General features: G+C 39.4%; 1 pseudogene; it reads left to right on the top strand.

The window, feature by feature from the left end:
* Positions 1-1,312: 1,312 nt before the first annotated feature.
* Positions 1,313-1,884, top strand: LOC122112609 (annotated as a pseudogene).
* The last annotated feature ends 15,736 nt before the right edge of the window (positions 1,885-17,620 follow it).

Genomic DNA, 17,620 nt, shown 5'->3' with positions numbered 1-17,620 from the left:
AAATTTGTAATTTGGGTTACAGATTGATGCACAGAATAAAATTTATTCTTGAAAAAGTTAGTGCAATGTTTCTCAGTGTGTGTTTCTAGTTAACTTGATTTTATGAGATATATCCAAAAACAAAACCCAGTAAGACAAAAGTTTTGTGGCTAAAAAATAAAGTTTAGGGAACGCCGTGTTGTATTTTACTCTTGGAAAGTAATTGCATGTTTTTAACATCTTAAGGGTTAGGAGAAGTTGTAAAGAAACTGATTTATTTTCATTGAATCTGGTATTTCTCATATTTAACCATGGAATATGTTGTTTAGCAACAAGCATTTCTATCTTGTGGATCTAAGGTAATCATTATCATCCCATTATCATGTTATAAAGCTTCCTGCTTTAATATGGTTGCACAGCTGTTGTGGTAGGTGGGACCTTTTCCTTAAGCCAAATGACCTGGATTGCAATGAGCTTTGAGCTCTTTTCTGTTTTTGTTTTGTTTGCTTTTGTTTTACTAATTCTTCTCTCCATATTGAGCTATTGTTCCTCTGTTTTGAAGAATGTTAATGTCTCCCCATTACAGTGTCACTTCCATCCTTGACTTCTCCTAATCTCTAAAATGAGAAAAGAATCAAGCTTTCTTAAATATGGTGAAAATAAACATCTAAGAAAGCCTTGCAGAAGAGAGGATCTATTTCCTTTGACTTAAGTGAATATATTCTGAAAAATTGATTTCTGTTTCTTTGGTGCTCCTGTTTCTTACTTCTATTCTAGAGAGAACTAGCCTGAGAAGTTGAATTGATAGTTTTCTTACCTGGTCAATCAAGCCAGTTTCTAAGCTGACCTCAAGACATAAACTAACCGGTCTTGTCCCCAAAAGGTGTTACCATTGATTCTCCACAATTCCAATTTCCACAAGGGAACACTCTTAGACTGAGTCACATTTTAACATGTGCATGACTAATTTTCATCCTATATAATTTTCATGGCTGGATTTTATTTATTTTATTCTATTAACTTTAAGTAGTTGTATGAAGTTGCTATTTAACAAAGCAGTTTATGAATACAATGCATCTTTATCAATATCACCCCTTTCAATAGTCTCACCCATCCCTTTCCACGTACATCTTCCCTCACTTTTTAAAAATTTTGTAGGATATATATTGAATTCTTGACTGCATTCTCCCCTTCATTCATATAACCCTTTCCCTTGGACCCTTCAAAGGACCCATTTCCTGGTGTTTATTTTATTGAACTTGGACTTTGCCTTTCCAAAAAAATTACAATGTTTGCTGGTGTCCCCTCTCCCCGAGGAGCTCCCTGCAAGGCAATGGGGTCTTGGGCCTCCAGGTTACTGTGGGCCAAAGAGCTAGAGGAGATCAAGAAGGAGTTGTGCTTTTCTGATCACATGTCTCTACAGTCAGTTCACCAGCCTGGACAAAGGAGAGAACAGGACTCTCAGCTGGGAAGATTTCCAGAGGATTCCAGAACTTGCCATCAACCCCCTGGGGGGCAGGATCATCAATGCCTTTTTTTTTCAGAGGGAGAGGACCGGGTAAACCTCTTGGGATTCATGAGGACTTTGGCTCATTTCCGACCCATTGAGGATAATGAAAAGAGCAAAGACTCAATGGACCAGAGCCACTTAACAGCCGAAGCAACAAACTGCACTTTGCTTTTCAACTATAGGATTTGGATAAAGATGACAAGATCTCCCATGATTATGCTGTTAACAGGTCCTATGCATGATGGTTGAAGTGAGGAGCAGCTGGGCAGCATCGCAGACAGGACCATTCAGGAGGCCGATCAGGATGAGACAGTGCCATATCTTTCACAGAAGTTATTAAGGTTTTGGAGAAGGTGGGTGTGGAACACAAAATAACCATCTGATTTCTTCACTGAAGGACAAAAGACGAAGTTGTTCTTGCTTTCTAGTATTTAAGAACTGGAATGTAGGCACCTCCTGCCCCCCAGCCCCATGTCTACCCACCAACCCCCTTCTCCCAGAGAACTACTGCTGTTGCATGACAACCCCAAATCTGTACTGTGCACACAAACCTGCCTTTGGTCTACAAACAGGACATTACCACATGGTGTCCTCCACCCCTCCCAGTCTATTTCTGTTCAGTATCCACGTACCGTTCTCCATATAGAAATATGACCTTCCTCTCTCTACTGCTGACACTCCACTTCTAGCCAGTGTGAGACAGTGTGAGAGGGACTCACACCAAGAACCAGCCAGCAAAGCTCTCACTGGATGTAGACAAGCCATGCTGCCTCCCCTCCAGTGAGGCTCCACCGTGCCCTGGGTCCTTGTATGTGTCCTTTGCTCACTGCTTTCCACCTAGCACCCAATAGCCTTTCAGCTTTCCTCTGCTTTTTATTGAGGCTCAAATCCCTCGGTACTACTTGGCACCCAAGCTATGCCTGTTCAATCTCTTTCTGACTTGGCAGGATGGTTCGGTGGTCTGGCAGTTTTTAATCTACCTTCATTTAATGGTTAATGGGTCTCTGGATGTTACCTTTCCAGGAGCTTTCAGTAACCAACACTTCTCTTGGAAGTGTTTCATAGTCCCTTGTCCTATTGTGTCATCAAAAGGCTTCTAAGAGCTATTCTTGAAAGGCGGCCTTGGCAGGAAGAGCAGAGCTGTGTGCTAGGTGACAGCCCTGGTCAATGTATCGCTGGGCTTTGATTCTCAACTTTAAATACCTGCCTCGCTCTTCCTCTCAGGGCATTGTTGACTGTTCAGAAAATGATCCTGCCTGCAAGTTTGCTTAGCTTTGGGACACTGTCACCACCACCGTGGCTGCTCTGACAGTATACTGGGAACCGTCTTGTGATTTTTTTTTTTAACATGGATGCCCTAGGAAGCTACTTTGCAGTGTGGGTTATGCCTTCATGTTGCATGCCCTGAATTCATTTCCACTTCATAGTCCCAAGCAGAAAGACTAGTGCTTCAGAAGTGCCTATCTTATCCTAGTCTAAAAGAATTGAACATTGTGTCTTGAAGGTTTGCACACAAATTCTTTATGAATTTTACACATGGGCAGATGTCAGTGGTGGAAGCCATAGTCAGCTTCTACTACACATCCAAAGCATTGAATGCATTCAATCATTAGCTGCCTGATTATATTTGTTTACTTGCTCCTAGTGTGGACCACCGCAAATCCTTCAGAAACAAGGGGTCTGGCACTGGTGGCACAACCTAAGGTGGTGTTCGAGGTGTTTGAGGGAGCCAGAACAACTGTTCTTTTACTGCCAGAGTCAGCTTAGTATAGACTTGATTGGATCAGCTGATTGCTGTCCGAGTATTTATTCATATATCGGTCTTTGGCTAATGTTCTCTGATTTACTGCTTTCTTGCTTGCTTGCTTGTGTCCTTGCTTTGGAAAGCTGTCCAAGATATGTAAACAATTCTTTGGGAAAGCAGTTGTGTTTTTAAAAAAAATCCACTACAAAGCCAGGCGCCTGTGGCTCATGCCTGTAATCCTAGCTACTCAGGAGGCTGAGATTTGAGGATCACATTTCCAGCCAAGGCAGGAAAGTCCTGAGACTCTTATCTCCAATTAACCACCAGGAAACCGGGAGTGGCACTTGGTTTAAAGTGGTAGAGTGCTAGCCTTGAGCTGAAGAGATGAGGGGCAGCGCTCGAGTTCAAGCCCCATGACCACCCCCCCCCAAAAAAAAATCCACTGCAAAGGGAATGGTGGAGAATAGATGAGTGGCCAGGTTGTATGGTTCAAATAGAAATAAATGAAGAATTGTTTATGAAGTAGCAGTCTGACTCTGTGATCCAGTGATGTTACATCACAGTTGTATAAAGGGGAAGAATTGTCTGGTTGATCTTTTAGCAAGGTACTTCAGAGACTCTGATTTGCATATTTAAAGTTCCCCCAAATTATGGCTTTCCTCCCTTTTGGCTGTAGTGCAAAGTGTTTCAATCCAAAGTTTTGCCTTCTTGTATTCTTTGACCCATCAATAAATACTTGTGGTTACAACAACAACAACAACAAGAATTACAATGTTTGAGTTCTCCCTTAAATCTACCATATTTCACTTTATTCATTTGAATACACTTGCATACCACCCAACATATTGACTTATAAACTAATTTTAGCTTCCACATATGAAGGAAAGCATGCAACATTTGTCTCTCAGGGCCTTATTTCATGTAACTCAATTTTTTCAAGGTCCTTCCATTTCTTTGCAAATGGTACAATATCTTTCTAATAGATGAGGAAAATTTCATTGTGTATATATACCATGTTTTCTTGTTCCATTCATCTACTCAGGGGCACCTGGGATGATTCCATACCTTGGCTTTGGTAAATAGTGCTGTAGTGAACATGGTTGTGCTTGTGGCTTTACTGTATCCTGGTTTATAATCTTTTGGATAAATGTCCAACAGTGGAATCACTGGATAATATAATAGTTCTATGTATAATTTTTGTAGAACCTCCATACTGCTTTCCTGAGTGGTGTAACAAGTTTATATTCCCACCAACCATGCAATGGCTGGGTTTAAAACAAAAACATTCTTTCACCTGTCTGTCTTTTTCAGGTATATATAGATCCAAAGGGTGATAATAAAATACCTTGTGAATGACTGGTAGTTCTGTGATTCCTTCAAATCTAGCCTGAATTTTCAGTCTAAGGATCAAAACACAAGCTTTTCAGAAAGAAGAACCTATTTTTGTTTTATGTTCTGAGTATTTTTTTGTTGTTGCTTGTTTTGTTTGAAGTGGGGATTGGACTCAGGGCCTCAGTGCTTGCTAGGCAGGTGCTCTAGCACCATAGTCATACTCCTAGTCCTAGTTAATAGCTCTATATGGGTTTGCAGGCTGAAGAATATCTAATCACAATTATGCATCTATAAATAAAATTTCTTTAGAATTAAAGTTATGATTTGATACCAGAAAGAAACAGAAAATAAACATCCTCCCTGCCAGGTGCTTCTGAGCACAAGTACATATTTTAGTTTCTTACACATGGCACTACTGCCTATGATTTGAGAGGTTCAGATGACAGGAAGAGAAAGGAAAACTTCTGTTCTTTTCTATCAGGTATTCTTAGAAATGCCAACTCATTTTTCTAGAGTATATATAGCCCACTGCTAACAAGAAAATGAGTCACTTCCAGCACTGCGTAGGAACCATGACACTGTAGTAACACTGCTTACTTAAGAAGCTTGAAAGCAATCATCTGAGTTTTTAAAGTTACAAATGAATTACCCAAGTGAATAGACTATAAAGAGGGCTCACATCTCACCTGAGTTGAAGGCTGTTATCAAAGTTAATTAGCTATATGTTTAATATTAACATATATAATTGTTGATGTGCCTAATGGTAACTAGGTACAAATGGTATTCACATGAGTGTTTGGGTTTCCCCTCCTTTTTTATTTTAGTCTTTACAACAAAATCAATCATTTCTAGACTTGTAGTGGGTATCAGGTCCTGACTAACTTCTGTTTAAAAAAAAAAACCAGAGCTTGACACTGGTTACAGTGGTAAAGGTAATTTTACTTAACAAAAGGACAAACTATTGCAGTAGAGAAAAAGAGAAATGAGCTGGATTTTGAATACAGCATGGACAAGTGAGACTTAAAGAGCAGGGAAGGGATGGTGATGGTAAGGGATAGAAGATGGAAAATAACCAAAAGATAAACATCAGAGAGCTGGGCACTGGTAGCTCATATCTGGAATCCCAGCTCCTCAGGAAGATCTTGGTTCAAAGCCAGCCTGGACAGGAAAGTCCATTAAACACTTATTTCTAATTGGTCACAGAAAAAGCCTGAAGTGGAGCTGTGGCTCAAGTGGTAGAGTGCTAGCCTTGAGCAAGAAGTTCAGGGACAGCACTCAGGCCCAGAGTTCAAGTCCCAGGACTGGCAAAAAAAAGAAAGAATGAAAAAGAAAAAAAGAAAAAGAAAAGAAAAAAATCAGAGATTCTGGTTACCAACATAACTAACAGGAGTTTTTGCTAAAGGCAGAGCAAGGTGATCAAATATCCAAGATGGGAATTCTTTTCCTTCCTTCCTTCCTTCCTTCCTTCCTTCCTTCCTTCCTTCCTTCCTTCCTTCCTTCCTTCCTTCCCTCCCTGAGGCAGGGTGGCACTATGAGGCCCAGACTTGCCTCAAAGTCATGATCCTCTTGCTTCATCCTCCTGAGTGCTGGGATTATAGGCAAGTGACATAAAGGGGTGAGTGTTCTTGATAGCAGGACTTTTACTCAAACTGGGCATTGCAAAACTAGACATTGCAAAACTGGACATGTAGGTCTGAAGATTGGGGTATAGCCAAGAAGTGGAATCAGGGAAAGCTGACTAGATTTGATCAATGATAGAAGTCTTTGTCACCTTCTATACTTATCTTTTCCTCTGCCACATTTCTCTCTTCTCCAAACCACTTAGTAATCCATCTCCTCAATGTGTCTTCCATCCTTGGCTTCTTCTAATCTTTAAGATGAGAAAAGGGTGAACTATGTCCCCAGTCTCTGAACCAAAATCCCAACATAAAGCAATCCTTAATTCTCAAATTGCTCTGGCCAAATACCTACTTCAAAAAAAAGTAGTTTTCATACATTTCAAATACAGGTTTAAAATACATTAAACTTGGATTTCTCTGAATTATAATTACTTTCTTCCTTTGCTTTGTTTCTATGCTCCCCTTTTATAGTGAGTATGTATATATATTTTTGTCAGTAGTGGGGCTTGAACTCTGGGCGTGGGTGCTGTTCCTCAGCTCTTCAGCTCAAGGCAAGCACTCTACCACTTGAGCCACAGTGCCACTTCCGGTTTTTTGGTGGTTTATTAGAGATCAGAGTCTTACAGACTTTCCTGCCTGGGCTGGCTTTGAACCATGATCCTCAAATCTCAGCCTCCTGAGTACCTAAAGATTATAGGTGTGAGCCACCAGCGTCCACCTAATATATAACTGTTATAATAAATAAACATGGTCACCACTTCATGTTTATTTATGAAGCTCAGGGCAAAACAATAGTAGACAGTAACTCCAAAATTCTACTATATAAGCAAGCAGTCAAGGAAGTCCTGTTTGGGTAGAACTTCTTTAGTTTAGATCTTAGAAATTGCCATTCTCTCCAAATGGGTTAATTCTTCTGTGTGTGTCCAGATACTATTATGTGAGAAATTGCCATTCTCTCCAAATGGCTTAATTCTTCTCTGTGTGTGTCCAGATACTATTATGTGGACTTCTGAAAGACAGAGTCATCACACACATGAACATATGAAACCTTTTCTTGAATCTGTCAACTTACAGGGTTTGGGAAATATTGAGAAAATTTAACAGCCAAACTTCAAAGGATCATGAATTAGTACTGTACTACTTCTTTACTAATGGATACTCTGACATTGTTTGTATTTTTTACAAACAAAGTCTCAAAACAGAACTCTCAATCATCTGTGCTTGAGGGAACATGGAATTAAAACTGGTAATTAGAATGTACAAATCACCTAGTATTTCATGTGATTCATAATTTTAATATGTTTCTTCACTTATCATTTGTTAGAAATGGAATTTTCAGGGAGAAAACTATAATAGCATTTACTGAGCACTTGAATTCTATACCAGACATAATTCTAAACAAAACTCACAAAAACCATATACCATAAATAATATTATCCATATTACAAATAGACAATCAATCTGAGAAGAAGTGTTTGCTAGGTTAAAATTTTAGTAAGCATCAGAGCCAAGATTTGAACTTGAAGAGCCTGAGACGTCCTCCTTGATACTACATTATGCAATAGTGAATAGTGATAAGCAGAGAATCAGAATTCTGGATTTGGACCTATGACTTAAATGGTTATGTTTAAGCTAGGGTAGGCTAGGACGGCTCCCAGAAAGGCTTGTAGGGCCAGTAGAGCTCTTGGATATACTAGTCTAGTTTAGGTAACAGAATCAGGATGAATGGTTCTCTGATAACATCATCACTGTCCAGGGAAGCCACTCTTCACAGTTATCCAGCTTTCTTGACTTTTGTGGAAGACCAAGACTCCTCTCTTATCTTTCTAAACTGTGGCTGTCCAACTTGCTGCCAACTCCTTGATTTCTAACTCAAATCCACAAGGTACAAATTATTTAAAAATTGTCTTGTCTGTCTATCATTCCTGTAACTCCTTTTCCAATCTCTACCTCTTCTCCAACCATCAAAGTACCATCATCACCATCTTGACAATATGAATTGAGTTTCTGCTGTGTGCTTGGCATTTCCTCATTTAGTTCTCAGAGTTACATGATAAATACTGCTATTATAATTTGCACTAGACATAATTTCCACTAGACTGGGGGTCTAGAGAAGTCATACAAGTTGGTCAAGGTCACTTGTTAAAGATCAATTCATTCAGAAGTTTGTAAAGTGTCAGAGCCAGCTTTTACTTTTTAAATTTTTGTCCTTAGTTTTCCTTTTTTAAAATTTAGTTGTACTATAAAGGTGATATACAGAAGGGTGACAGTTACATATATAAGGTAATGAGTATATTTCTTGTCAAATGTTGTTACGCCTTCCCTCTTGGTTCACCCTTTGTCCTTTGTCTAACTATTTTATGATTCCTCTTCCCTTCCCTAATTGTATATAGAAGACACAGGGTACCAAAATCAAAAGCAATGACAACAAGATATAAACCAAAAGGAAAGACAAAAAGAAATTACTTCACACAGTACATTAAAAATAACAACAACAACAACAACAAAAACCCCTTGTTTCCATATCTAGGAATTCATTTGGATTAGCATCATTTTATATGGTCATGTGTACATAGCAATTGAGCTATTGTGATCTTCTACTAGGACTATCCTAGACATATACTAATTATTACAAATAAGTGAAACAATGGAGCCCATGTTTCTTTGGGTCTGGCTTACTTAATATGACTTCTTCCAAGTTTTTTCATTTTCTTACAAATGGGGTGATGTTATTCTTTCTGATGAAAGCATAGCATTCCATTGTGTATATATACCACATTCTCTTGATCCATTTATCTGCTTACTGAAGGGCATCTGGGTTGGTTTCATATCTTAGCTATGGTAATAATGCTGCAGTGAACATTGTTGTGCTGGTAGCTTTAGTGTGACTTTATTTGTGTTCATTTGGGTAAATGCCCAGGGATAGGATTGCTGGATCATAGGTTAGGTTTATGTTTAGTCTTTTGAGGAACCTCCATCCTGCCTTACTGTGTTGTTGAACCAGCTTACATTCTCACCAACAGTGTAGAAGTGTTGCCTTTTGCAGAGCCAGCTTTTAAACACATTCCCAACAGATACAAAGCCCAAGTTTTGTGTGTGTGTGTGTGTGTGTGTGTGTGTGTGTGTGTGTGTGTGTGTATGTATGTGTGTGCACATATATCCATGCTAGTCCTGAACTCAGGGTCTGGATGCTATCCTTGAGTTTTTATGCTCAAAGTTAGTGCTCTACTTCTTGAACTACAGCTCTACTTCCAGCTTTTTGGTGATTAATTGGGAATAAGAGACTCATAGACTTTTCTGCATAGGCTAGCTTTAAACCATGATCCTCAGATCTTAGCCTCCTGAATAAGTAGGATTACAAGTGAGAGCCACCAGCACCTAACTAAAGCCCAAGTTCTTAATCTAACAGGTTGTACTGTCAAAAGAATTGTCTGTAGTTAGGGAGTTTAAAATAAGGATTGGGAGAAGACATTTGTTAAGTTTGAAGGCCTTACTCGTAGGACACAATCTGGCCACACTAGAAGTCCAGAGTACTTCTGTACCATGAATCTCAGTTAGGGCTTCTGTCATTTAGTATTGCAGCTACAGTTTATATCTGTCCCCTTTGATATATCTTGAGTTCTTTAATGTAAGATCTATGTTTTTTCAATCCTCAGTTATCCAGTGAAGTACCCAGCACACAATAGTAAGTACTCAGTTCAATCTGTTGTTAAAGGTAGCATGGGGAGTTGCAAGTATTGCCAATGAGTTTATCTGGCTTTGATATTTAATCTTGCTGTTAACAGTATTTGTGATGCCTGGCAAGGCATTTAATCTCTCTGAGAGTTTGTGCTGTCTGTGGAATCTGATTACTATTTCTTCATAGTAATAGGAGGTCTAATAACCTCATGGATGTGCAGACCCTTTGAAATTTGTAGAACACATTCAGTAAATGTCAGATGCACTGTGAGCTCACTACTGTTTCTGATGTCAGCTGCTGAACCTGCGCCTTCTCTGGCGCAGCAGTGAAGCATCCTGGGCCTTGTCGGCATCTGCCTAGGCTGATTTGTCTTCTCAGCACCCAGCTGTGTTCTTTCAGGGTGGTAGGTGCTGTTAATGGGAATTGCCCAGGCAGGACAGATAATCTGCTTCATTCAGAGTTGAAGTTTATATTCTGTCATGTCTTCTGCTCACGTCCACTCTAAGTTTGAAGGAGATGTTAAATGAGCATAAATCTGGTTAATTATTAGGAAGAGGAAAGAAAGTAAGGGCCTACACAGACCAGGTGGTAGATAATTGGCTCCCTAACGATAGAAGATTAAGTATAGTGACTCATCAAAGTACTATGTCCCTCCTACAGTCTATCTTCCACATTTAACCTGGTTTGCTAAATGCAGCAGAACATAAAAACATCAGGAAGCTGACATATAAAAAGCCTTTAGAAAGTAATGAATCAAGGATTCACGAATCTCTTCACACCAAACACTTCAAATTCAACATTCTCTGTATTTCTTATGGTGAGATTTACCCTTGTTCGGGACTTTTTTTCTGTTTTTCAAGATTTTATTTTCAATCACAATGAATTCAAGGTTTTCTGAAGCTTTCAAACACCCTCTATCATGCATAACTAGGCATATTTTTGAGCTGTTTTTATTTTTCAAAAGATTTATTTGTTCAAGTCAATGTGATTATCTTGTCAAAAGGTCTTTGGCCATAAAACTAACAAGGACACATTAAGTATAAGCTTAACATTTTATTTGGCCAATCATATGTAGTAATACTTAGAACTGTTAACTTCGATATAGAAAAAAATGTTTAAAGATTATTTTAGTGTTCTGTTTGGCCCAGTAATTCCATTTACAGTAAACAATTTGAAGAACTAATGAGACAGATAGAATTTCCTGTAATGGTAAAAAAGAAAAATTGGGGAAACCCCAAGATATTAGAAACATGGCTGAATAAATTATTATCAGACATTCTGCTGCCATTAAAAATGGAATTTTCAAAACAAAAATAAGGACAGGGAAACATGCTGGCTGACATAATATCCTGCAAAATCCAGGTATATTTATTTATTTTTATATCACAGACATCCCACTTAGAAAATATATTCATATTTATATAAAGAGGAGTCTGGAAGGAAACCCAGAAAAATATTAACTAAGGTTGCCTACGGGTGATGGGGAATATATACAAGATTTATTTTTGTTCTAGCTCTTGTATTTCCCTAACTTTCTGCAATATGGATGTTTCAATTTTACAGTTAAAAAAATATGACATAACATTTGCACTCAGTATACCTAGCAATTTTATTTTAAATTATAATGAAGCATTGGAAGCATTATATTTTTACTAACTTCAAAGAACACAAAGGAAGGATTTAGGCAGCAAATCTTACCCATCTGTAACCTGTCCTTGACCCATTTCTATCCATTTTTGCAAATTATTTCCTTGTATATGTAGGTCCACTTGAGGGGTAGATGATAGAACTTTCTAGAAGTGGTTTCTAAATCTTTCAAACTAGTATACCAGCTTTGATGTCCCACATCATTGTCTCCTGCTTAATTCTAAACAGAATAGAGAGAGGGATAGGGAGTATTGGCAGGGAAGGCTGGGAGTACTAGAGACCTAGATTAGGAAAAGTTGAGTATGGCCTCTGTTATAAGTGAGACAGAATTTCAATGGCAGCTAGCTCTCACTAGCTGATACTTCTCTGCTCCTTAGTTCTCACTTGTGGATTAACTGACCTAATTGAGGTCAGCACAATGCTGAACTCCACACAGCAAGCACTCAATAAATGTTAGCTCTTATTGAACTTCAAAAGAAGTAGGACCCTTTCGTCAGCTCTGCAGGCCTAAGTTAGAACAATCTCAGCAGGTGTAGTCAGCTAGCTACCTTCTCAGTAGGAAGGAAGCAATTAACAGGCTGAGTCTTGTTGTGTTGTTGTGGGGGGTGGGAAGGGGTGCAGACTACCCTGCTCCTTCCTGCTCCTTCAGGGCTATGCCAGGGAAATCCAACTTGGAGGCAACAAGGGGGGTTGTGAGAAAGGGTGCAATTATAGACTTCTGGGGCTAAATAAGTGCAATGACCACTGTCTTAGGGGCAGTGAATTGGGCATCTGAGGAACTACTCTGCTCCTGAGCCACTCAGATATCAACAGACAAGGAGAGAAGGCTATGCCATTCCGGTCCTCTGTCCCCTCCTTCTGAATGAAGAACAGGCAGCTCTGGGAACCAGCAGTCACCAAGGTTCTCCCCAGCAGGGTGCAGCATCAGGCCCAGGAAGTGAAAAGTGACTCTCCTCCCTTTCCATCTCATCCACATTTGGCTGCCAAAAGACAAAGGCCAACTCATCAATTCACACCAGTGATCAAATGCACTCTGGGAAATAAGACAGTCACTCTCATCCAGAGTGACCAAAAAGGCTTTGAATGTCTTTGAAGCTCTTAGAAGTGTCCTATAGTGGTCCTTGCTCTGTCAGAGGAGGAATTTGAATTAACAAGAAAATGGCAGCCAGATACTGGTGGCTCACTTCTATATAATCCTAGATACTTAGGAGGTTGAGATCTGAGGGTGCAGTTCAAAGCTAGCCCAGGCAAGAAACACCATGAGACTCTTTATCTCCAATTAACCACCAGAAATGGGAAGTGGAGCTGTGGTTAAAGTGGTAGAGTACTAGCCTTGGACCCAAAAGCTCAGGAATAGTACCAAGGCCCTGAGTTCAAGCCCCATAACTGACAAAAAAGAAAAGAAAAGAAAAAAGAATGAAAGAACGAAAGAAAGAAAGAAAGAAAGAAAGAAAGAAAGAAAGAAAGAAAGAAAGAAAGAAAGAAAGAAAGAAAGAAAGAAAGAGAGAAAGAAAGAAGAAAAGAAAATTGAGATGCTTTGGTTTTATGAGACTGGAGAGTGTATTTTAGAGAAACATAGCACAGGGCTTTTCCAATGATATAGATCTAGATGATTCGGCTATTGGCTGGCCTGAGGGTCAATATGAGGTTAAAGTCAGTTCTAGTTCTATTGCACCTGCCTGGTAGAACAGAGAAATATGGTCAGCTCAGAGCTGATAGGTGGTTTGGTGAGGTAGAGACTTGATGTTAGCTCCATTCCAGCGGTCAGACTCCATTCTCACTCTCCAGTGTCAACTCCCATGCATCATGATTCTATCTCGGATAGAATTCTACCTCTGGTAAACATGATTGTTTTTCCTATAATTTTCTGAGCATCATGGTACAGGGTAGCAATCCAGGAAACACCTGTGATAGAAATGGCTGGTAAGTAAATGGCAGAGGAAGGTGCCTTTACTTAAAGATTTAAAGTACAGTCTTACTGCTTGGCATGTTAAGCAAAATAGGCCAGATTTAGAGAGACAAACATCATAGGTTTACTTTCATATATGGGAAAAAGAAAAAAAGACATGAATGAAGTAGGGAAAGTATTAAGGAAGAGAAAAAGGGTGGGGGAATAGAGGATAAGAGAATATACTCAGAGATGTATTTGACCAGAGTGTGTCATATGCATGCATGAAAATGTTACTTTGAAACCATTATTTTGTACAACTAATATATTTCAATAAAAAAAGTTTGAAAAAGTACACTATCATTGATAAATTTAGAGACAAGAGTCCTTCCTCCCTTCCTCCCAGGTCTCCTATTGGCCCTTACTTTTATCGAGAATTCCCCTCTGGATTGTAACAAAACAATCTACTTTTAGGGGGGGCAAAAAAACCTCATCTCATTACAGAGTAATTTTTTTTGAGCCTTAAAGTTCTTTCCCTGGGCTTTTAAGAATCCTTTATGAAAATACAAATGTTCCAAGAAGGAGTAAAATATGCAGTTTGACAGCTAATATCTTGATCACCATCTCTGTAGTCTACATTCCTGAACCTGCTACTCATTTATGTGTGGGTTTATTTATTGATTGTCTGTTCATTTAGAGTCAGGTTTAATGAGGTATAAATGCCATCACATTTATACTTTTTAGCGTATACTTAGGTTCATGCCATTTGATCAAAAAAAAAAAAATAAGCAGCAGTTGTGAGGCCTATGGCACAATCCAGCCACAGAACATTTGTATCACCCACCTCTTATTTCCAAAGCATCAGGTAATTTAGAAGGTTCTGACTGTAGCTAAGGAAAGAGGGAGGCGGAGCCAGGGAGACGGACGGGAGGCAGCATTTCATGAATGGGTCATCACTCACTGGGCTGCTTATCTTCAGCAGGTAAACTTTGAAGGACACAGGCCACAAATCACCTTGAATCAGAGCCCTTGTTTGCCTACTCCAAAGAGGAAAATGAGGCCAGAGAGACAAACCATCCACACTATGAGGAATGTTTCTGTCCCTCGTTTCCCCTCCCCTCAGTGGCATCATCTCTGTGGCCTCATCTCTGAGGGGACTAGAATTACGCCCTTATTTCTGGCTTAGGTTACTGTGGAAACAATGGTGCCAGTAATAATGGAGAAAAGCAAGGAATAGAATATTTATTGAGTCTCTACTGTGTGCCAGGAATACATTATTTCATTTTGTCCCCTCAATAATTGGATGAGCTCCTCAGTGAGGGAACCAACAGCCTTGCCCTGCAAGTTTCCCCCTTGTCCCACATCCTTCATGGCCTGACATTAGGGCTATACTTTCACTTCCTTTTCTTCTCACTGCCTCTGTCTTAATTCAGGTTGCTCATCTATGCTCCTGATGCTTGCAATGGTCTATCAGACTTCTTCTTCCTACCTCCAATCTGGCTTTGATTTCATCCCCTTGTGACTACATTAGTTTTCCCCAAGCAAATCTGATGGTATTAGTCCCTGCTTAAATTTCCTCTATGACTCATTTTTAGTTGCAGGATAAAACTACAACTCTGGTAAAGAAGATTCTCCATGGTCCCCAGCCAGATGAACTCCTTTGCCTCCTCTGTCGTGCCCAGAAATTTGCTGATGGTCCTGGAAGTCCATGCCAAGTCATGTTAATGCCCTTTCCTATTACCAAAAAGATGCTGGGCCTCTCCTTCCCCTGTCCTGTATTGCACCCAGCACCCTCCCGTTACAGGCTCTCATCTCAGGCTGGGAGCACAATTTTCCTTGCTTGCTACAGGGCAGGTCTTAGGAAAGGCAAAGTCCTATTTTAAATTCTTGTTTTCCACAAAGCGACTAACTTGGAGATAGAAATTTGCACCTATCAAGTTGGCTAGTTCCCATGCTATTTCTACTGCATAAAGTATAGAAGCACATTTGGAAAGATGACTTTATTTTGCAATGTGTTGTATTTGGGGTGACTATGTGTAGCAGGAAATTGGAAAGAAAGATATGGAGCTCTAGAAGAAATTTCAGCTTGGAGTTTTAGTAAGTAACTCTGGTAGGCTCCAGGCATCTGTAATTTTGGAGGTTACTATCCATACACACGAAAGTATTTTATGTGTAATATATTAAAATAATATTTGACACGCTTTGTAGGCAGTTGATTAAGGATTTACCCCATTTTGCATGCTTCCTTGTTTTCTCCTTGCATCCCTCACTTTTTCTTCTTTTCTTCCTCCTTCTTGTCTTTCCTTTTTTCAACCTTTGTAAAGATAACTGAGTTTTTGGTGCCCCATGTGCAAGTGACAGTTGAAGCTTTGATAGCTGAGGAACAAAGGTAGCTGGGGATGGAGGCAAGGATCATATCCCACTATACCAGCACCTAAAACCATCCGGCTCTTTCATTGTGGAAACCTAGGAGTCAGCTTGTGGTTTGGATAAGCAATGTTCCTTCATCAAAAGAGAAGATGATGGAGATAGCCTATCTAGGCAGAAGGTTAAGAGGTTAGCCTAGAGTAGAGGTATATAATATAGGAAAGAGAAGAGATTTTTAGAAAAGGAAGCAGTCAATAGTCAGCAGGATTTGATAAGTAAAAAGAAAATAGCATCTTGAAGTGAAATTGGCAATTACAGAGCTAGTGGTAAGCAAGAGCCAAATTATTTCAAGCTGGCAAGTGAACAAGACCAAAGGAGCAGAGCAAATGTAAAAAAAAAATGTTTGAAAGGCACCAGTCTATTAAGAGAAGGAAAAAGATATAGAGAGTTTAGCCAGGTGCAATAGAAAATTTCTTACTTTCTTAATCTGTTCAGGCTGCTATTACAGATACCACTGGCTACATGGATTATAAACAAGACATTTATTGCTCACAGTTTGGAGTCTAGAAAGTCTAAAGTTCCTGCAGACTTGATGTCTGGTGAGAGCCCACCGTCTGGTTCAACTATGGCTACTTCTGACTGTGTCCTCACATGGCTGATGAGTGTGGGATCTCTTGTAAGGCACTAACCCCATGCAGGAGGACTCCACTCTATAATCATCTCCCTATGGCCCCACTTCCAAATGCCACCATATTAAGGATTAGATTTCTGCAATGAATTTTGGGGGACAAAACATGCAGTCTATTTCACTTAGTTCTGCAGTAGTGATGCCAAAAGATACTGGAAGAGGCTGAGAGGAAGGAGCCAGTGGAAAGGGTGGACTATTTTCTATTCCTTTAGCTAAGGCCACTCCCTTCCCTTCTATTCCAGCCCATCACTTCTGTCTAATCAAAGCCATTGATTGGATAATTCTCTTTCTTGCCTGTTTTTATCAGCTTTCTGCCTCTCCCCTTTCTGCTAGATATTTCCTAGCATTACATAAATCAACATTTCTTTTTTTTTGCCTGTTTTCTTATTTTTAGTCTTTTTATACTTTTTTATTGTACAGAGGGGTTACAGTCACATGAAGAAGGTAATGAGCTCATTTCCTATCAAGCATTGTTAAAACGAACATTTCTATCATTTTTAAAACATGCAAGAAATCAAACATAAAACCTTCAACTCTTTCTATTCATTGCCTGTCTCCCATTTTCCTTTTTCAGCAAGACATCTTGAAGGAAGTTTCTTTATTAGTTTCCTGCCATTTCTCATTAACTCCAGTAAGTTATTTTTTGAAAATTTCAGATGTCTAAATTCAATGATCAACAAACAGTACTCTGTATGGAAAACTGCACTGCCAATGAGGTACATTAGTTGTGATCAATCCTTTCTTATAAAAATTCTCTTTTCTTGGGCTCTAGGAAATCATAATTGCCTGATTTTTCTACTGCTTCTTTGGATGATGTTTCTCCTTTTTTGCTGATTATTCTTCATGTTCATAACCTCTAAAAGGGGGGATCGTGTCAGAGAATAATCTAATTTCTAAAAGTTGCTTTGTTCCAGAAAGGGTCCTTGAGAAGACCCTAATGTCAACATTTTTTATTTTTGGTGTTGGTCCTGGGCCTTGAACTTGAGGTCTGGGTGCTGTCTCTGAGCTTTTGTAAAAGCTCAAGGCTAGTACTCTACTACTTGAACCACAGCTCCACCTTCTACTCAGGCTGACTTTGAATTTTGATCCTCAGATCTCAGTCTCCAAAGCAGCTAGGATTATGGATGTCGTCTGTAGATGTAAGCCACTAGTGTCTGGCCTTCCCAC

This window comes from Dipodomys spectabilis, unplaced genomic scaffold, assembly GCF_019054845.1.
Source record: "Dipodomys spectabilis isolate Male_0828 unplaced genomic scaffold, ASM1905484v1 ptg000095l, whole genome shotgun sequence".
In the NCBI taxonomy this organism is placed as follows: domain Eukaryota; kingdom Metazoa; phylum Chordata; class Mammalia; order Rodentia; family Heteromyidae; genus Dipodomys; species Dipodomys spectabilis.
Note: the sequence above shows the minus strand (reverse complement) of the source record. Positions and strands in the feature narration are given on the sequence as shown.